Source organism: Camelus dromedarius, chromosome 2, assembly GCF_036321535.1.
Source record: "Camelus dromedarius isolate mCamDro1 chromosome 2, mCamDro1.pat, whole genome shotgun sequence".
NCBI lineage: Eukaryota > Metazoa > Chordata > Mammalia > Artiodactyla > Camelidae > Camelus > Camelus dromedarius.
In genome coordinates, this window is record NC_087437.1 from 47,296,010 (window position 1) to 47,318,341 (window position 22,332).

The following is a 22,332-nucleotide window of genomic DNA, read 5'->3' on the forward strand; positions in this document are numbered from 1 at the left end:
TTAAGTGCCCTTTCTCCTACTTCTACTGAGAAGATGGCAATTCTAAGACAAATTTTCCTTATCTTTCCTACACAAATATTCTATTCTATACTCTACCTTCTTCTGTCCCCTTCTCTCTCCTTCTTTCTCTCTTCTCCAATACACCATCCCTGCAATACACCTCATGCTTTTCTTCCTTTCTGCATCCATCTCTGTGCACCTCTACTCCTCTCTGCCTCTCCAAATATTACTGAAACATAGATTCATCTCAAATCCCATCTCCCATATAAAATTTTCCCTCAGCTTTCCAGAAAAAAAGAGACATCTCCCTCTTCCAGATTCCTATGAAAAATACTTTTTATGAAAACGATTTGGCAATTAATTTAACTATCTTGTGACAACTGCACTCTTATCTTGGATTGTCATTTTATTTTCATATTTTGTTATTTTACTTTCATATTTTGTTACTTCAGCAATGTCTTTCCATGTGTTGCAAAAAAACAAACAAACAAAAACAAGCCAAACTCTTAAAAAGTAATTCTTCATGTAAAACTCTTGAAGAGATGCTAAAGGTGGGAACTTACTGTACAAGGAGCCAGTGCCTCAAAGATCCTCTTCATCCATCTACAACCCTTGTGTGAATAGGACCAGGGATTAGGTTTGGTTTTCAGATTTAGGATCAGAGACCACAACTAGAACCACTGTTCCCCATCCACCTTCTCTCTCTCTCCTCACCCACAAAATCTCAGTTAAGACCAAAATGGTATCTACAATCCAATGCCTAGGTTGTATGTGGGTTTGTGCCTCTTTAGCCCTGAGATGATGCACCCCTTACACACACACACACACACACACACACACACACACACTCCATATGGGGCCAATCCATCAGGCAGGGCTTTTGTCCAAACACTTTTTCCTTTGATCTGATCATTGGCCTAACCATGGGCTGCAGTGTCTGCATTCAATTTGGCTGATGCCCAGTCTAGCTTTTGCCAAGTCTCTTTTCCCAGGGAGGATATCCTCTCCCATTATCCACTGCATTGGGATAGAAATCTAAGTACAGACTGATTCCCCCAGAACAATTTATACAGAGATTCTTTCAGCAACTCTTTATTGAGCACCTACTCTGTCCTGAAACTCAAACCTTGATGCCTGGGCCATCTGCTTCCCTGCTACAGTTTCCCCCAATCCCTGTGCTGCCTTGGTTAATGAGTTTCTGCCTGATTCTGCTTCCTGTCCTTCTCCACCAACTCCACAGACTAAGATCCTCACATACATCCCAGCCCAGGACACTTGACACCATTTTTTCCATCTTGCAAATTTCAGCACCCTTAAGGATTTTTAAAGCCATAAAATCTTCAGAGCAGTTTGAATCCTACATACTGCACTCTGAACAGTTACCTCAAATCAAAGAAGTACTACTATATAAATCGTTTGAAAAAAAGCATATTCACCATATTCAGGGTTTTTTATTTTCTTTTCTGTAATATACATTATTGAAAGTAAAACTCGACAGAATTTTCTTGGCTGGCAAGGTCTTTTTGGTTCCTGGACCCAATTTACACATGGGGGAGGGGTGGGGGGTTCCCACACAACACCAAGCAATTCTTGGATACCAGTAAAGCGTCCTACAATTCAACTCAATTCTGACACTATTGACCCAAGGATACCATCAGATTCCACAGGTTAAGAATTCAGTCCTACAAGACTGTCCCCCACCTTCAGAGGCCACTAGTGAGCCTAGGCTATTACCTGCGCTTCTGACAGACCAGCTACTGGATGGAGGTTCCAGTGATCCCCTCTTTGGCAACTCAATCCAGATTCCAATTGCAAACTCAGGCTATCACCTGTACTTCTGTCCAACTGGCTATAAATCAGAGGTTCCCAAGACCCCCGGTGCAGATTCATCAAAGAAGCATTTTACTTACTAGATCACCAGTTTATTATAAAAGGAGATAACTTAGGAATAGCCAGTTGGAAGAGATACATAGGGCAAAGTATGGGGAAAGGGTGTGGAGCTTCCATGCCCTCTCCAGGCACACCTCTTTCCCCAGTCTCCATGTGTTCACCAATCTGGAAGTTCTCCAAACTCCATTCTTTTGGGTTTTTATGGAGGCTTCATTACATAGGCATGATCGATTAAATCATTGGTCATTGGCAATTGAGCCAACCTCCAGCCCCCCTCTTCTCCCTGAGGTCTGGGGGGTAGGACTGAAATTTCCAACCCTCTAATCACAAGGTTGGCAACCAGCCCCCATCCTTAGGTACTTTCCAAAAATCACCTCATTAACATAAAAAAGACACTTTCACTGCTCTCTCACTTGGGAAATTCCAAGGGATTTACATGCTTGCACCAGAATGGGGATGAAAACCAAGTATCTACTTTGTATTATAAATCACAGTATCACACAAGACTAGTCAGAAACAGAATGAAAAGCACTGTGGGAGACACGGATTTTAAAAGGTCAAGAGGCAGCGCTCTCAGGACACCTGCTTTGCCATTTTACTTCTATAAAGGAGCCCTGCCCTTACTAGGGGGAGGCAATGAGCATGTACTGCTCAGGCAGCGGGTCTGCATTTCTCCTCACTTATCCCACTGACCTATGTCTTAATTCCCCTTGCATTAACAAGGAGAATAATAAAAGAGCCCCAGCTCTAGCTCACAGAGCAAGAGAAAAACTAAGGCAGAATCATCAATTCAGTGTTTCTAATTTTCACCCATTTCTCTTATTTTCCCACGAGCGAAGCCTGAAAGGGAAGGACTCCCAGTGATGTACTAACATTGAACAGCAAAGTGACAGCAATACCCAAAGTTTCCCAGAAAGGCTATCTAATGTGCAAAGTAAAATAAACCTAACAAATACCACCGATCCCTCCTCCAAGGAAGAAACAGTTTCATGTACACAATCTGTGAACCTTAAACAGACCTGCAGGATAATGTTGGAAAGTAGCCTGCTGCTTGCAGTGCTAAGACTGCTTCAGTTTCCAAAGGCACCATCCTTAATCAGCCTTATAAATTTAGCTTTTCACCCCTGGTATGTATGGCCTTGAATTTGCCTTGAATTCATTGGAACCATTTGATTTTTTGACCATTATTTTCCCATTGCATTTATTTTCCCATAAATGCATTTTTAGGTTCACTAACAGTAGGGAAAGCTTTCACTGCTTAGTGGAAGTACTTTTTATCATGTCCTGTGTTTGTCCCTGCATGACCAGTTCTTATACCAGTGAAAGTGGAAAAGACCCCTGCTGGGGTCAGATAGAAATGGGGTCTGACCCAGATGAAGACCCTTAAAGATGTGCAGCTTGTGCAAAGCATGAGATCCAGTATGTAGTGAAAATAATAACTATGGAGAGAGACAACAAATCCAAACAGTGGGATACCCCCAAACATGAACAGAGCATGTGAATTACAAATCCACAGTTAGCAATGATACACAGAAGTCCAGGCAGGAAGTACACAAACATCTGATTTGGTAAAAATGTTGATTCTCCTCAAATTCACCTAAAAATTCAGAGAAATTCCAATCAAAGTCCTAAGGTCTTTTAAAACAGTAATTTGGCAAGCTGTTTCTAAAGCTTATCTGGAAGAATAAATACTAAAGAATAGCCAAGAAATTTTTAATGGAAAAAAAATGATGCACTAGTCCTCTCATATACTAAAATATATCATAAAGCTAGTTATCAAAACTTTATTGATGCTAGAATAAGAAAATTATATAAATGGACCAGAGTATAATTTAGAAACAGATCCATGTATTATATAGGAATTTAGTCTCTGATAAAGTTAGCCTTTAACAGAAAAACATCTTGTCTGTAACTCAGCCAGTGGGTTACACAATTAATTGTCCAAATCGGGACAATTTGAGAGTGAAAGGAAGTACCAATAAACAACAGCAAAAATTGGACTGCGCCGTGCCAATCCAGACAGTTAAAGATAGGACTGTCCCTGCATAGTTATTAATAATTCCCCATTCACTCTCAGAGGTGTTCCAATTCAGGCAACAAGTCCTATGGTTACTCTAGTTATAGGGTCCTGGTCACCAGGAAGGTATTCAAGAATCAAGCTCCAGGTTGAGAGAGGTTGTGATAAGAAGAAGGCAGGTACTCAGTTCTCACACAGGAACAAAAGACAATACTTAGGTTACATCTATAGGAATTGGGGGATAGCAATTAAGGCAGAAATCTAGTTTTAATGTCTTAGAAATTCAAGAGACAGAGCATCAGTGGCACTTAAGCATCAAAGTTCTGATCAGGAGAGGCTGCCTCAAGTCAGGAGCGGCCAGAAGGTGGACTAAGGGAGGCATTATGCAGAGGCCAGGAACCAGACAGAGCCTACCACAGTTTTTACTTCATTACTTTTATATACTTTATAAATATCCCAAAATTTTAGTGAAATTTGTGAGACAGATTGATCATTATTTTTACCAACATTAAAAAAACAAACCACTGTAAAATTGTTCTCAGCATAAAAGATCCAGAGGTTAAAATAAGATAAAATATGTGAAGGTGTTACAGAGAGCAGTAGTGGCCATACATGTGTTATTATTACTGAAATTTACATACAATTTTTATTGCTGGACTCATTATATGCATTATGTTATTTAACCATAACCACCACTCCAAGTAGGTTTTGCTAGCTTCCAGAAAACATACCCCACCACTGCTAATTGGCAGAGTCAGAATCCAGGTCTGTTTGGCTCTTAGCCTTTATGTGTTGTTGGTACCAAGATTACTCTTCAGGTAGATGAATAAAGATGCCTAAAAGCACAGGGTAAGTGCAACTGACACTTACTCTTGGGAAAAACAATTACACAAAGATCTAGTCAGAGATTTTAAGAGCAGAAATACTCATGAAATTATAATTATCTGTTTGCTTGATAATTTATGTGTTTACTTGATAACAGCAAAATTGCAGATTAATCTTAGACTCATCCTTTCCTCCTCTTGTTGTCACACACTATACAATAAACTCTCAGTCATTCCTGTCAGCTCTACCCTCAAAATATATTCAGCACTGCCACTGCTACCGTACTGCTCCACAAGTCGATCATCTCGTCTTGACTGTTTCTACAACCTCAAAACAGGACTCCCTGCTTCAACCCTTGCCCTCTGCAGTCTGTTCTCAACACAGCAGGCAGAGCAATTCCAGTAAAATCTACATTAATCATGTCTCTCCGATGCTCAAAGTCCTGCAATGACTCCCCTTGTCACTCAAAGCAAAGCCAAGTCCTGCCCACTGATTACTGGCCCCTTCATGATCTGCTGCCTCCTAGCTCACTAACTCACCTCCAGCCACGTCCCCCTAACTCACTTTGCCATGTGAACATTTGCCTCCTTGCTGTTCCTCAAAAACAGTAGTACAGGATCAGCTCGGCATGCTTCTGCTTGACATCCTCCTGCCTGGAATGTGAAATCTCTTACCTCTTACCACTGGCTAAATCCTTTACCATTTCAAGTCTTCATCAAATGTCAGTTTTTCAGCGAGGCTGCCTTGACTGCTGTACATAAGTTATCATCCTCCTCCTCCCACAGCATCACCCACCTTATCCTGTGGAACATTCTCCCGGGCACTTATCATCAACTGACATGATATACATATAATCTTATTTATCTTATCTCTTTGTCTCCACTTGAATGTACTAGGTTGAACCATGTGAAATTACCATTTGCATAGGTCAAAAATGATCAAATATCTATGATTTCATCTGGTTTAATTTAGTATCTCTGTAAGGCTCTGTTTCATTCTCTGCTAAATTTTCTTATGCAGATAACAATGACTTGTATGTAATAGGTGCTTAATAAATATTTGTCCAAAAAATGATTTATTTGAGGAAAGTTTTAAAGAACTAGAGCATACAGGAGTAGTCAGGGGTCTTATCTAACCAGTAATAATCGCTTTTCATCTCAGATCAATTTGGTCCTTAGTTACCATCTTGTACCCACCCAATCAGGGAGTTAGTCCACCCTGAACTCCCCTTGTGGTTTCTTTGCAACTCAAAGCCAGCGGCAGCCACACCATTTGCCTCTGTCACTTCAAAGATTTCAAAGCTCTGAGCTCTGCTGACAATTTCAGAAAGAGAAGGTATTACTTATTGCTACTGGTTGCCCTTGCATATTCAATCTTTGCACGAGGGAAAGCTGACATAGATAAGGGTATCTTCAGGCCCCAGGCAGGCTTCCAGATCCACCAGTCATGCCAGCTCTTCTGAGTGAGGAATAGGGGCAAGAGAAAAGGCTTCAAGTCCTCTCTTTCTGTTACCAATGCTCAAGGCCTAGAGATTCCTGATTTCCAGTCTTAATATTTACTGAACACATTTTATTTCCTTATTTTCTTTTACTTATCCTTGGTGATTTACTCCACTCTTTGCTTTCTTACTAATCAATATGACCCTTACATATTTGCGTAGGTGATTACTTCTTTGTAGTAGTAAAAAAATTATATCAGGCCTGCTGCTTTTTCCTCCCTTTTTGAATCTGACTTCAGAATAATCAAATAGGCTTCACCCCTTTGTTCAGCCAAATATATTTTTAACAGAACAGGACAGTCTTACACCAGAATGTGATCATTACTGAAATGCAGTGAGGAGAATGTGCTTGTCTTGGAAATGACCACAATATATGTTCACTGCCTCTTCCTCCTCACTCTTCTCACTAATCCATTCTTCAGATCAATTTCCCCTTTGGGGACTCTGCAACTTCACTAGGCACATTCATCCAAAATGTTATACCTTATTTTCTTTCACTGAAATAATTGCTGAGCTGCATGAGATAGGGAGTTCCCCACCCACCTGTTCTCATTTTCAGAGAGAAAGTCATTAAATCTTCACTTCAGTTACAGAGCAAATGTTCAGTGTGCCTCTATTAAAAAATATTAACTCAACTTCTTCTAGGGCAGGATCTTTTGCTTCAGTTACAGACCTACCCTTCATTGCTACACCTCTCTTCACACTGAGCCTTGGGAAGATGGAAGGTAAAAGAAGTAAGGATGAGCAGTGTAAGAAGCAGATCTACAGAGCACTTCCTGTGCCTGTCTTAGTCCATGCAGGCTGCTATCACAGAATACCACACACTGGGTGGCTTATAAAGAACAGAAATTTATTTCTCCCTGTTCTAGAGGCTGGGAATTCCAAGATCGAGGCACCAGAGATTCAATGTCTGGTGAGGACCTGCTTCCTGATTCACAGATGGGCCATCTTCTCACTGTGTCCCCACGTGGTGGAAGAGCTGAGGAAGCTCTCTGGGGTCTCTTCTGCAAGGACACTAACCCCATTCATGAGGGCTCCACCTCATGACCTAACCACCTCTCAAGTGCCCCTCCTCCTAATACCATCACCTTGGAGGTTAGGATTTCAACTTATGAGTTTTAGGAGGACAGAAACATTCAGTCCATAACAATGTCTCAGGCCCCTGTTCCATAGATCCCCTTTTTCTATCTCACAGTCTTGAGAAATCAGCCAGATCTGGAGGGTCCAAGGAAGAAAAGACCTGGGATTCAGGGAATCCGATGGTGTAAGACAGTGGCTCTGTGAGAAATTACACAGAGAGGAACTCTGATCCACTATGGGGCTGAAAGTCCTCTGCTCTCATTCATATTCCAGGAGAGGTGTGGGCAAGAACTACTCCTAGAAGTGCAGGAACTTCCTTTTTCTCCATTTAAACTTAGGATAACTTTACCACCCCTCTCCCTCCCATTGTTATTAAGAATGTATCCAAAATGAGCAGACAGTAGGGATAATAGCTCAAAACTATCCTGACAGTTTATATGTCATTTAAATAATTAGGGCAATGTTAAAGGTCAAATGTGTGTTTCTTCTATCTACCATCTCACTGTTTTCCTTGCCTCTTTGACCTTATTTTAACTAGAAGCTCTTCTCTAAGGTAACAAAAGATTTCAACTTCCAGAGGCTGACAGGTCTCCCACAACCAACCTCATACAAATGCAGGTAATAGAACTACTTTCTCAACCTGGCTTACTTTTCCCTATGCCAGGTAGTATTTGCAGCCCGATTCCAGAAATGCATCCAAAGTTTAGAGACATATCATAACTTTTTTTTTCTTTCTGGAGCAAGAGCTAATATGTGATTCACATGAGAAAAAAACAGGCTATTAAAAATGATCAGAAGTTCAATTAATATTCGTTGCCAATTAACCGAATTCATTGTTATGCTGAAGTACTTGATTTCTTTTAAGACATCCCACATTCCTGATGCTGGCCAAAAACAGTAAATTAATCCCTCACATCTAGTGTGCTATCTGATACCTAGTAGGTTCCGAACAAATATTATATAAATGAATGCATCAATAAATGAGAACCCACAGAAACTATTTAAAAGATAAAGGAAAGGAGAATACTTTTTTTTTAGAAAGGTTGTTGAGGAGGAATGACATAACACTTACACATTAGATTAAAGAGAACTTTAACTCCTATTTTACTGAAACCTAAATGCCCTGTATTTCACACTAAAAATAACAGCTTCTTAAAATAGAAATTCTTCTTCTTGAGAGATTATCACTTACCATAGTCAGATATATCATTTATACTAAATGGTCACCCTGCTAGAGTATTTGGGGGAACATTTTGAAATGATGAATATGGCTCTTGTCAAACATGTTATTCCTTATGTAAATGCAAATTCATTTACAACTGACAAGGTGATAAAGAAAATTAGAATCATTTTGCTTGAGTTTTGACACAGCAAGACATCAAGGGCAGCTCAGGGACTTTATCCTCCGGGGCTTTATCCTCCGGGGCTCCCAAGAACAAAAGCCAAACCTCAGCGTGTTGTCTACACCTGGCGCTTCCCTCTGAGTCCCCGCACACATCCACTGCCTACAGCCCTCTCCCCAGGATGTTTTACTTGGCATTTTCTTTATCTTTCTCAACCCCTCCTCACCTCCCCCCCATATCCATTCACCCCACCCGTGCCCCAGAGCAGCAGTCCTTTCACTACATTCCCCACTGCAGTTAATGCTGTCACCATCTACACAGTCTCCAGTGAGAAACCTGGAAATTGTTTTTACATCCTCTTTCCATCACCTTGTCGCCTTTCTATCAGTTAGCCACCAAATCCTGGCCTGACATCTCCAAACGCTGCCTGGATCTCTTCCCCCTCTGTTGTCCCTTCTTTCTTCGGCTCTTGCTTGGATTGTTGCCACCACCATCTAATTTCCTGCTTATCACTTCATCCTGCTCTAATTTAACCTCAACACTACCTTCAGAGTAATATTTCAAATATATAAATATGATCATGTTGCTTGCTCCCTTGCTTAAAAAATGTGTGATGGATTTCAAAATAAAGTTTTTTAAAATGCATAAAAGGACTGTATCATCTTCAAGATACAGCCCAGGACCTCTGCATGGCTTCTGCAAGGCAAGTGTGGAACTTTAGAATCTGGTGTGGAATTTTCAGCATTATAGGATTTCCTGTATGTATCACAATCAAACATACCAGCCAAGAATGTTAATGTGATCTCATGATACCTAAATAGAAAGAAGTTTCAGTTTTGCCATTCTCAACACTAATCAGATGACACTAGAAGTACTATATTCAGGAAAATAGAGTTTTACATTGTTTAAGAGTGTAGCCTCTAAATGCCAGCTGCTGGATTCATATCCTGGCTCCTCTGCTTTCCTGCTCTGTGACTTTGGGCAAGCTATTTAACGTTCTTATACTTTAATTTCCTCATCAGGAAGACAGGAATGATACGAGTATCTGTTGTTTAAAAATTCTGTGGCAACTAAATTAATTCAAATATATAAAGCAGTATTAAATAATAAATTTTAGTATTATTATGTCCATGATACTTTAGGGGAGACATTAATCAACGCAACATGGCCTGAGGAGGTGACTAAAATAAGATAAGAAATTGCGATCATGTTACATAAAGAACAGTAGGAAAACATGCAGTTTACAGTGAAGAAGTACTGGCAGGATAATACAGCTACACTAAAACATCTGGAGAACAATCCAGAGTGTAGAATCAGGAACAATAGTGGAACTCTGTGAAGACAGATTCCAGTTCATACTACGGAAACACTTTCCATTAAATAGAAATGTCCAACAATTGGAGGGGTTGTCTCCAGAGAAAGTGGGTTCCCTACCACTAGAGTTTAACCAATAGTTGGATAATTTCTTGTTTAGAGTATTCTAAAGGGATTGATGCATCAGATAATGGGCTGAAGAATAACTTCCAAAGATCTTATGAGTCTCAGATGACAGAAGGCTTAACCCATCAGTTAACAGGAAGTAGATGTTTACATTTGGTAAAGCCCGTAAAGCATAAATGTTTGTCACAATGCTAGCTTAGGTTGCTTTGTCATCCAGTCTCCCTCAATAAACCTGTTTCCCCAGTGCTGTGTAAACTCCAGATCTAGGATACACCCCAACATCCGAAACAATCTTTCTGGCTCCATGATTCATGATGGACAATTCTAGCCAATGTCCTCAAGTGGCAGCTATCCCTAGCTACTGCAGCTGCATTTCCTTTTATTACTTACAGAAGTTCCTTGAAAGAAACAATGGCCACTTTCCTTCTCAACAATTTGCTTTCAGTGCTTATTTTCATACTTTAATTCAAATATATAAAGCAGTATTTATATATTTATCAAAAAACATGAAAGCAATATGGCAAAAGAGAGTGTGTGAGGAGAGCTTTATTTTGATCTTATATGAAAGCAATATGGCAATATGGCAAAAGAGAGTGTGAGGAGAGCTTTATTTTGAAAGCAATATGGTAAAAGAGAGTGTGAGGAGAGCTTTATTTTGATCTTATGTTTCAGTTGAAGTAAGATGAGAAAGTTCAGAAAGAAATAAATGGGTCATCTTTTGACCTTGACACAACTTGAAGCTTTGAGGTAAATCCATTAAGAAGAGCTACTTGGTTGAGTTCCTTCTATGTGCCAATAATAATTTCGTTTTAAAAATAAAGAAACAGGCTAAGGTATGCTTAATTGCCAACTCAAAGCCACACGGTCAATAAGGAGGAAAGCAAAAAATCACACAGTGACCAATAAAGATGGAAGGCACTTGCCTCCAAGTCTGTCTCAGTTGTGCCACGACCCTCTCCTTATTTGCTCCAGGCTTACTCCTTGCATCCTAGAGCCAAGCAAGTCTTAAATCCTCTCAAATCCTGAGAGTAGGGGAGGCCAGCATCTTGTTCTCCATGGTCCTGAACCACCTTTCTCCCCTGGGAACCCACTGAGGCCAGTCTTTGAATCTGAATTGAACCTTGATGTTAGACTTTGCACTTGCACTTCACTCTTTGACCTGGATTTGTCTGCTGGCTCTGGACTAGCCAGTTAGGATGTCACCCCCTATAGCTCTAGCATTCGAACTCAGCTCCTGTTACCTGTCACTGGACTCTTCCTTACCACCGCCCCCACAAGAATGTAATAATTTAATCATTAGTTTTCAGCTGGGATGACAAGACACAGTGTGCTGTGACTGATTATGAATAGGATAGCGTAACTGGGAGCCTATTCTGCAGCCTGGCCTTGATAATGCCCATGAAGTGGAGTGCAAGAAAATATGCATCATGAAGGGGAAAGGATTAAGAATCACTGCTTTAAAAGAGAGACTCATCTTATATTAATATTTAAGAAACAAAAGGAAAGTGCAATGATGAATCCCACTGCATCAATTATCAACTCTTCCCAAACTTGCTTTTCACAGCTCTACACCCACCACTGCTATATAAACATGGACCTCTGCTTCAGGAAGCACCAATCTCTCACCCAACCCCCACATACGATGCTCACATCAGTGAGCCTATTCAACTGTCCTTTTCAGAAAGTCTTCCTAACATTTTTTCTCTTCTTTGGCTATCAGTTTCTCCCTCCTTCAATTGTTGGAGATAGATATTACAACCTTCATTTTTTACAGATAAGGAAATTGAGATTCAGAGAGGTTAATTAACTCATCCCATGTCACAGAGCAAGGAATGAAAGTGAGAGGTAAAAGAAACCCCTTCTGCTTGATCTATGTTGCCTCTTTCCAATTTAGGGATAGATGTGTGGGTTAAAGAATAAATAGGATTTCAAATTCTGTCAGTCACTTATCTTCTTGGTTAGTCTCCCGGATTCTTAGTCCTGAATGTAGAACCCAAGATCTTAAATAATGTTGCTATTAATAGCAGGGTGTATGTATATTTTTGAGTTAATCCTTATTGTGTGGTTGGCTCTATTCCTTTGATAACTATGTAAGTTTAAGAAGCTAAGCTCTAAACATTCTTAGAAATGATGAACAGTACATATATGTAAATTTAAAATTATATGTGCAGTAAAAAAAAAATGATCTATCAAGCCGTGAAAGACACTGAAGAAACTTAAAAGCCATATTACTAAATGAAAGAAGCCAGTCTGAAAAGGCTACAAACTGTACGATTCTAAACAAATGACATTCTGGAAAAGGCACAGCTACAGAAACAGTAAAAAGATCATGGTTTCCAGGGGTTTGGGGAGAGGGAAGGAGGGAGGAATGAATAGATGGAGCACAAGGAAGTTTTAGGGCAATTAAATTATTCTGTATGATACTATAGTGGTGGCTACATGTCATTACGCATTTCTCAAAGCCCATAGAATGTACAATATCAGTAGTGAACCCTAATGTAAACTATAGACTTCAGTTGATAATAATGTGCCCATGTTGATTCATCGATTGTACCAAATATGCCACACTGATGAGGGATATTCAGGGTAGGGGAGAAAAATGTGTGGATGGGGAGGGCTATGTGTGAACTCTGTATTTTCTGCTCAATTCTGTTGTGAACCTGAAACTGCTCTAAAAGAATAAAGTTCTATTAAAAAAAAAAAAAAAGAAGACAACGAAGAAGAAGAAGAAGAGGACTTCAGGATTGATAAGTTGCTGGGAAGAAGGGAAAAGGGAGACAAAAGACGGTGTCCCAACCACCCAGTGGCATTACCTCTGCATGTATGAGCGCAGGAGTGTGATTCCCAGCAGGAAGTACATCATGATGGAGCACGCCATCATGGCCAGTCCCAGGAGAATGGCCCAGTCCTCTCCTGTGTGAACGCTGTATCTACAGCTCAATTCTGTTGTGAACCTGAAACTGCTCTAAAAGAATAAAGTCTATTAAATTATTAAAAAAAAAAAAGCTACAAAATGTAGATTTGAGCTCTTTAATCAAACCCTTCCAAGGTATTTATATTATTTATGGAGCTTCCTCAGTAATTGAATCATCACATCAGGCACTTCCCAGACAACTGTGAAAATTTAGGTTTAAAAGATGACTAAATATCCAGTTTAATATTTCTCAAGAGTCTTTCACTATAGAATCCAAGCAGTTTGAATAGGTTTTTCTTCAACCTGTATCCATCAAAAAAGAATTACAACTCCTATTGCTGAGGTTTTTTTTTTTTCTTTTATCTTCAAGAACAGGCCGTTCCCACTAGGTTAAAACAGGATTTACAATTTAAAATATCTTTTCCTTTGCCTGCTTAGTGCCTTTTCCATTGTGAAAACCTACTTTTACAATTACAGACATTTGCCTTTTACCCACAGCCTTAAAAAAAATTAAAGACCACATTTATAAATGTCTATTGAATATATTTAACTGTGTGAACTAAGAAAATCAAAATACACCAAGTCTCAATACTGGCATATGGCCTAGAATACCTGATAGCTCTTCCAGCTTTAAAATGCCAATATTCAGTGACTACTCTGAATTCTGTCTCAAATCTCTTCAGTCAGAATAATGGTCTTAATTTGGCATACTAGATATATTAGGATACATAAGTAAATAAACATTTATTTATGAACGTGAATAGCTATATATATATATATAGATAAATAGTTGCTAATAATGTCAGATTCATTATTTTAATTAATCCTCACAATAAATTGATAGAAAAAAGGCCAGAAATTGAACTCAGTTTTTTCTACTTCCAGAGTTCATGTTTTCTCACCACTGTTGCATATGAAAGACATGAACATAAAACAGGGATCTTTGCTCCAATGGCAAAAAGGAAGGGCTGGGTTACTCGATTTGATGTTGAGAACACTGAGTTGAGGATGCTGGTTTCCTCCAGGAGTAGAATTTTACATATATTATCAGTAGTCAGTTCAGAGCACCTACTGGGAAAGACAAATTTGATTATAGTTCACCCAACGACCACCACAGCTGGACAGAGTAGGAACTATGAACCATATTTTCTTGCTTCCCCAAATATCTCCCTCACCAACCTGTCATAGCACCTAAAATTCCCATCGTCACAGCTCCCCTAGGGATAGAACAGTGGTTTAACCAGTGGGTTAAAGAAGGGGCTACATGAGGAGGCAGCATGGAGAGTGGAAGAAATCCTGTGGAAGAGACTGTTGGAATCCTGACAACAAAAACAAGGTTTCTGCCCAAGATGTCCAGCTCTAGAGCAATGCCTGAATCCATAAAAACCCTTTTCAAAGATCGTTGGAAGGCTTTCACTTCACCTTTCCATTTGGTGCCTACTCTCTCCTCCCTCTACTTTGTTAGATTTCCCATGAGCATTACTGAATACTGCATTTAAGGAATCAAAAGAATGCAAAATAGAGAGAAATTATATCTAACCAGAGACAAATTAGAAGTCAAGTAAGTCATAGGAACAGACCTTGATTGCAATTTTCCAAAGCAGAATAAAATAAAATTTTTCAGATGAAAGGAAACTGAGGGTCATGTCTTTCAATTTCCTCACATTACATCTGAGGAGTAGGGGGCCAGGAGGCAAAGGGCCTCAGTTAAGAGACTAGTTAATGGCAGTGCTGCTTCAATGGCTCACTCTTTCCTCCACTCTTCTCTCCATTAAAAACTAAAGACCACATTTATGAATGTCTATTGAATATATTTAATGGTGTGAACCTTTATACAGATTCCAATATCTTCTAAATCTAATGTATATTTAACCCATTCCCAAGAGGTAATAATATACTTAATTCCTACCATGTTGTACTTTTCATATATTAACTCACACATATTATTATATGATGTCATATGTAGCCATATATTAACATAGATATGTATATTAATTTGCATATATTCATGTTATATATATAGTGTACTGATACAATATGACATTCTTACATTCTAGTTTCACAAAGCACACCACATATATTAACTCAGTCTTCACAAAAACTTTATGAGAAATACACTATGATTATCATCCTCATTTTGCAGAAGAGAAAACAGAGGTGAAAGAGATATTAGAAACTTACCCAGGACCACATAGATAACAAGGAACAAAGCCTGACTTGGGACCCACCCATCCATGCTCTTATCATTATGCTTTACTTTCTTGCCCTTTTCTCACTCCTGCCATATTCTTCCACCAACTCTCATTTTCCCTCCCTAAGTTTGATATGAGGCAGAATGTGGTACTCAAAGTAGAAATGAGTGAATGTTGCCATCAACACTTAGCACCCTTAATGCATTTGATATGGATTGTGGCACTTGGTTTGCCTGGCAAAAATGTTCAGGTTGAGAGAACATGGGTTTCGGAGTCGGACAGGCGTGGGTTGAAATTCTGACTTCACACTTAATAGTTTTGTGACCTTAGACAATTTACCTCCTTTTTTGAACATCCGTTCCCTCGTCTGGTAAATAGAGAGAGATCTCATAAGGATTACTGTCAGAATCAAATGAAGCAATGCATATAAATGCATTATTTATACAGATCTAGAGAAGTACCTCATACCTTTATGTTTATTATTGTCATTTCTAGTTCTATTAAAAGCTCCTGTTATAATTTACCTCCCTTGATTTTCAATTGAAATAAAAGCAAGAGTTAAACCATATTCACCAAGAAGAGATGGATGGTTTCAGAATAAATCTGTCATTTGTACCAATCTAAAAAGCACATGTAAGTGATGAGCAGGTTTTCTCACACCAGTTGTGTATGTGTGATGCCCAGTAGAGTGAATGCTTAACAATTAAACTGGTTTTAAATATGTAGCATGGAGGGAATCAAACTGAAGATCAAATGTGATTATCCACTTGAAAAGCTCAGTAAGAAATGAATTATGGAATAGTGGACTAATTAAGACCGTGTAGAAATGTGTTTTCCATTTCTGCATAGAATTAAAAAAAAATTAAACAGAAGGGTTTGATGTATTGGTATGGCCAATCTGGAAAAAAATTTTTTTTCTCCTATTTCCTCCAAATGGAAAACAGTAGCATTTGCTGAATACCTACTCAATACCATACATTATTTCAAATCATCTGCATGGCAATTCTTTATGGTATCTGTTATTACTTCAATTTTCTTGATGAAGAAAATGAGACTCAGGGAAATTTAACAGTGTATTTAGGTTATGTAACTACTTCATTGTAGAGCTATGGTAATTATGGAGGGATTTCAACCTGAAACTAGTTTTGAAATTTTTTCAGCTAAGCCCTGAGATCATCATTTCTGATAGCTCTTATGACTGTAGATGACATGCAAAACTTATTGCATACACACTATGTCTGATCAGTCTGTCTCCTTGTCTAGAAAGACCATAAGCTCCATAAAAGAAGGGTCATACTGGTTGTATTCATCAATCTCTTCCCAATACTCAGGCTCAGTGCCTGCCATAAATTACACCTTCAATAAATATTTGTTGAATGAAGAAATGAATGCTGAATTAACTAAAAGAATAAAGTTCAGATCCACGGTCATCCTTTTCATAGGTGGCAACGCGGAGGGTGGGGAGGGCAGGGGAAGGAGTGTTTTGCCTGCAGTTCTTCAATTACTCAGTGACAGAGTGAAGATTAGAAGCCCAGAGTCTCTGAATTGCTGAACTCAATGAGCCAAGTCACTAGCAGGCTAAAGGACAGCTACATTATTTAAGCTGAACTGTGTCCTCCTGAATCTGAAGTCAAACACATGATTACATGGACAATAGTTGGCCCACATGTGTGGCAGAAGTCATAAGTGACTCCCACACCCATCTTCAGCCAGAGGCATCCATATGTGATCAATCCAGCTACTGAAAAGCAGCCTGCGATAAAAATTCAAATAATCATTCTTTCTTATTTGATTCTTCTCAAAGAGGCTACGGTGTTCAGTGGTACACTTCTTTACCTCTCCAAGTGGAGAGCAAATGGAACTATTCACTCTGTCTTCCAGGCAACAAATAGGGGAGAAAGGTCTTTACATTCCTCTAATGACGCATTGTCAAGAGACTATTCACTAGTACGTCCTAGTGCCCCAAATGATAACATTTAATGGATGGATAGAGAAACAGGAATCCAGCAAATAAATGGAATAAGCAGCTAGAGAGTGAGGGAGAGAACCAAGAGAGCATTGCCCTGTAAGTCAGCATTGTAAAACATTTTTAGAAGAAGGAAATAACCAAAAATATCAATTTCAGCAAGCTGAGAGGCTAAATAAGGTGTGGAAAGATAAGAAGCTATTGGGCATACTCACTGGGAATCATAGCACTCTTAGAAAGAGCAGTTCTGGTATAGTGCAAATGTCAATCTGTTATTCTGACTTCTCCATGAACTATCTCAGAAGCAGAAATGGGTGGCTTGGTGCCTGCAGCACCGGTAGACCACCTGGCACATTGAAGGCACTTATAAATATTGTCAGACCGACACCCAAATGAATTAATTAAGACAAGGTGTAGTAGTTCATTTTGGAAGAAAACATCCCAAAGTTATTTAAAACTTCTGTTAATAAGAAGTACCAGTGTTTTCTAAATTAAATCACCAGGTCTAAAATTATCACCATACATTTGGTTTCTCCCTCCAAAGGCCATGGAGTCAAAACAATTCAATCCCTATGGAGAACATATAATTTGCTGTCTGCAAAAGACAAAGTCTCACACATTAGAAGATTTCCTGAATTTCTGTACTTAGAGTGACCTTTTAAGTTGCTGCTGTGATGTCATTAGTGTTACAATTTTACACAAGATTAGACATGTAATAAAGTGTTAAATAGTTCCACTGGCTCCGGCTTGCTGTTTGATAAAGCAGAGTGCATTCAGAGTATCCCATATGCATAGCTCAAGGCCACTGACACTAGAAAACTGCATCTACTTTGCTCTTTCCCTGCTTCATATGCCACTTGTCCTCACAGCTATCACTTCAAGGCCTCGGCACTGATAGGAAATGAGAAGCCACTGCACGGAGAGGCACTCATAGAACCGTTAGTCTTCAGCTGAAGCTTCTAGAAGCAGAGGGAGTCTCCATAAGAACTCAAATGAAACCAGAGCCTGAGAGTGTGTAGCAGGGCATCCCATGTTATCTTCACATCAGAATCACCTGGGAAGCTTTTTTAAAAATTCTGACGCCAGGGACCCACCCCGAGAGATTCTCACTGGTCTGGCTTGAGATCTAGGCACCAAGATTTTTTAAAATTCTGTCCAATGATTCTAATGTACAGTGCATATTCAGGGGTACCACATTTATGCTCCTCTTGCTCAGTTTGGGTATCAAGGTGAATGAGGAAGTACTTCAGATTTCATTATCTCAATATCTCAGAAAACTGTTTTTCGTCTGCCACTGACCCATAAGGGAAAAAAAAAATCAATAGTCTCAATGTACAAATACAAAGCAACTTAATTGGATATTTTAACAGAAAGATAAAATCCAATTCATCCACTTTTAAAATTAACAGAGGGGAAAAGAAGTAAACTAGTGTTTAGTATGTGCCTTGATTTACTTTAGGTACTTTTGCATCTATTAACTCATTAATCTTCCAAGCAACCCAGAAAGGCAAGTAGTATTAATCCCATATTTATAGTTGAGGAAACTATAAAACTATTCCTACCTACATAGTTGAGGCAAACGAGCACACCCCATTGGACTCTCCTGCTCACATTTTCATTAGATCATGCTGGCTTTCTACAGAAAACTTCCTGAGTGATAATTTAGCAAGCAGTAGAAACTTTCTGTCCAAGTCAATGAAAGGAACAGAGGGAGCAGGACAATCAAAGGAAGAAAAGAGAGGATGTGGGGAGTGGGAAGAAGGAACCATATCCCGAGCTAATAAGGAACAATCTGGAAGAAGACAGTGGCTGCACCCAGCAGTCTTGAGCCATAGCAAAGGAGGCCAGAATCAGTACCCGTGGTCTTGTTACCAAGCAAGGGCTTGCTGCCCAAACTGCACAGAAGCCAATACAATAGCACCAGCTTTTGAGAAAAGAAAGAGCTTTATTGTGAGGTTGATCAGCGAGAAAACACGAGGCAAGGCTCTCAAATCTGTCTCCCAGGTCCAGAGATGGAGTGAAATTTAAAGGGCTACAGGAATTTCAAACTTGGAAGCTGACTGGCTAGCCTCGAATCAGTCCATATAAACTACTGATGTTCCTGGAAGCCAGATTTTCCTTATTGAAAGACTTCTCACTTCATAAAGGGCTCCAATGGCAACGTCTCTATTCTTTGAGTTCCGCAGACTAAAGAGTCTTGGTCCAGGATCATCCAAGAGACATGGGTTTCTGCCTTGTACATGCACAGTGCTGTCTCTGTAAAATAACTCCAGGTTTGATTAATCAACAGCCTGTTTTAAGAAAGCAAAACTAGTTTAAATTGGTCAATGTTTTACGTGCTGTTTCAGTCACGCTTTCCACCAAAAGATATTTAGATGGTCAAGACAGCAAACACAACCAGTATGTCACTGTGTGTCCTGCATTGTGCAATAAAGGTGCAAAAGACACAGCCCTGCCCTGGAATGCCCATGGCCTAGCAGGGGGGGCAGATTTGCATACAAGCAGGATAAACTATGCCTTGCTTTGTGAGAGGTGAGTACCAAGAAATGGGAACAGAGCTCAGGAAGCTGTTTGTGTTGGTCAGAGAAGGCTTCACAGAAGAGATGGCACCTGAGATGGCCCTGAAAACAGAGAAACTCATTTACCCAGCAGGGAAGGGAGCAGAGGGAAACCATGAACTGAGTCAGGGAAGTAGAAACCTACGGAGGTGTGTGCTTCAGAAATGGAAAGGAGCCCTTTATAAGTTCTTGAGACAAAAAAATGTTACAATCTCCCTGACTCCTACTTTCATTCAAGGCTGAGATTATATCTTTTAGGGCATCTAGTTTTCAGACCATACTCATCTGCAATCATATAGTCATGGCTCAGCCAGGTTCACCCCAGTTCCTAGGTCATTAGTGATGGAATTAGATCCAGGTTTCCTCCCCCTCAGCCCTGTGCATTCACTAACACAGATCTCTTTTTCGTACTAGGATTCCAAATTACAAAGTTTGATAAAGTGCTTTTTTGTCCCTATATCACTTTCCTAATCACAATTCAAATGAGATGTTTCTTGTCTTATAAAATAAACAGAATTGAGGTAATTACTCAAGAAGTTCAAGAGGGTTGCATTTGAGCTAAGAGAACCACCCAACCAGGTACCATTAACATATTCAACGTGTTTCTTTGAAGCCTGAAACTTTTTTTCAATCTCCATAGAACCTTTATACTGTTGTCTTTAAAGCAGCTACTCCTTTCATTTTAATTAACAACGAACTTAACAGGTTTTAAATAACAGTTTGTGAAAGAAAACTGGGGTGGAGAAACACCAAATCCGCTCTTAGAATAAGCTGAGGAGTCATTAAGTCCTTTCAACAAACGTTGGACAGTTAATTAGAATAAATACATCTTTCATCTCTCCCTTTCCATATCATCTTCAAACAACAGAGCAAGGGTATGATGGTGGAATAATGAGTCTGGAAAGTAGCCTAAGTATATTAATATCACAGCAGCCTCTCTCACTTTGAATGATTTCAAAGCATTTATTGTATGGACAGTGTGTCTATTAAATGCTGGCTAATTAACCAGTAACAAGATGGGAGCTCAGTAATTTATTGCTTTACCTGAACTTAAAGTGTGTCACTTTTCTTTGCTCCAACTCAACCCTTGAAGAGTGACCATAGTGATCAGAAGATTCCAATCAGAGTCAATGTTGAAATAGCTTCCTGAAAGTTTAAGCCAATCCTTTATGAAGTAGTTCATTCAGGTTACATTAAAATCATTTTTATTTCCTGAAGACTGACTAGTTTTAATAACAAATTGAATCCCTACTCGATTTTATCTGTTTTAAAGATTTTCAAAAGGGAACCTAAATAACTTTAAATATTCCAGATCTAAGTCTTTTAAAGAGCTAGCAGATTCAACTTCTACATATTTCTGAAACTGTCTAGGGTATCCCTTCAGGTGTATCCCTTCATTCCTGCCATTCATCCCAGGAGACCAAGGGTAGAAGTATGACTTCCTGCATCTCTACTGGTTATCAAACCCCTACCACCTCCCATGGCCTCTTTTTCCTTCTTTCTCTGATGCTGACCCAAGGGTTATAGAAGGAGAGCCATTCTTGGACCTACTTCCAAAATATATTCTTCAATTTAATGAGTCACAAAATTTTGGAGCAAAATTTTGGAGAGGGATCTCAGAAGTTATCAATTTCAAACTTTCCATGTTACAGATTAAAAACAACTAAACCCTAGAAAAGATAAGTGACTTTCTCAAGGCTAAACAGAAAAAAAAGGGGAGGGGGCCAATAACCAACTACTGACTCTGAGCACCTGCTCTGAGCCCTAGCTGCTTAGTGTTTCCTACAGACCAGCAATATCAGGATCATCGAGAGCTTGTTAGAAATGCAGACCCTTGGGCCCCACCCCAAACTCCTTAAATCAGAATCTGCATGGTCACAAGATCCCTAGGTAACCATATGCACATTGAGAATCACTGGGCTAGACTATGTGTCTTTCTCCAGAAAGAATGAGAATTGGGGACATGCAGACATGGCTCCACATTTTCTTTTTTTTTTTTTTTCACCTTTTGTTAATGTGAGCAAATAGCTCAATCTCCTAGAAGCATCATTTGTAATCTGGAAATCGTAGCATCATCTACCTTGCAGGGTTTTCATAATATAAGCAGAACACAGATATAGGCATATACATGCCTATGTCTATATAGATATAGGCATTTCATGATATATACATAGATACATAGATAAAATATGCAAATTGCCTACCATGTTGTAGCTAATATAGTATATAATAGTTGATATTATTTCTAATCTCATGTTTACCAGTAATAATGTACTCAGCCAAAAAGAAAGCCACAGGTGACTATGTACCCATGAAGAATCACCTTCCTTCCTTTGTTCTATTTGTTACATATCATTTTAGCTTTTATACGTGATTAAGATTCCTATGATATTGCATATTTCTAACTTCAAGATGTAAGAACTAATCCCCAAGCCAAGTCATAACCAAAGGAACACAATATTCCTCTATTATCTTGTAGGAACTCTCGGTCCTACAAGCCTAACCTCTAGGAGCCAAAGAACATCTGCTGCTGCTGCACGGTGATATTCTCAGGGACTCAGCAGCCAAGGGATGAACCCACAGCTGTGGCAATAGAGCGCATTTAAAAT

General features: G+C 39.3%; 1 protein-coding gene across 5 annotated transcripts in view; it reads left to right on the plus strand.

Moving 5' to 3' along the window:
• Positions 1-22,332, plus strand: part of KCNMB2 (potassium calcium-activated channel subfamily M regulatory beta subunit 2) — a 230,469-nt gene that overhangs the window by 173,187 nt on the left and 34,950 nt on the right. The gene's annotated exons all lie outside the window — the stretch shown is intronic.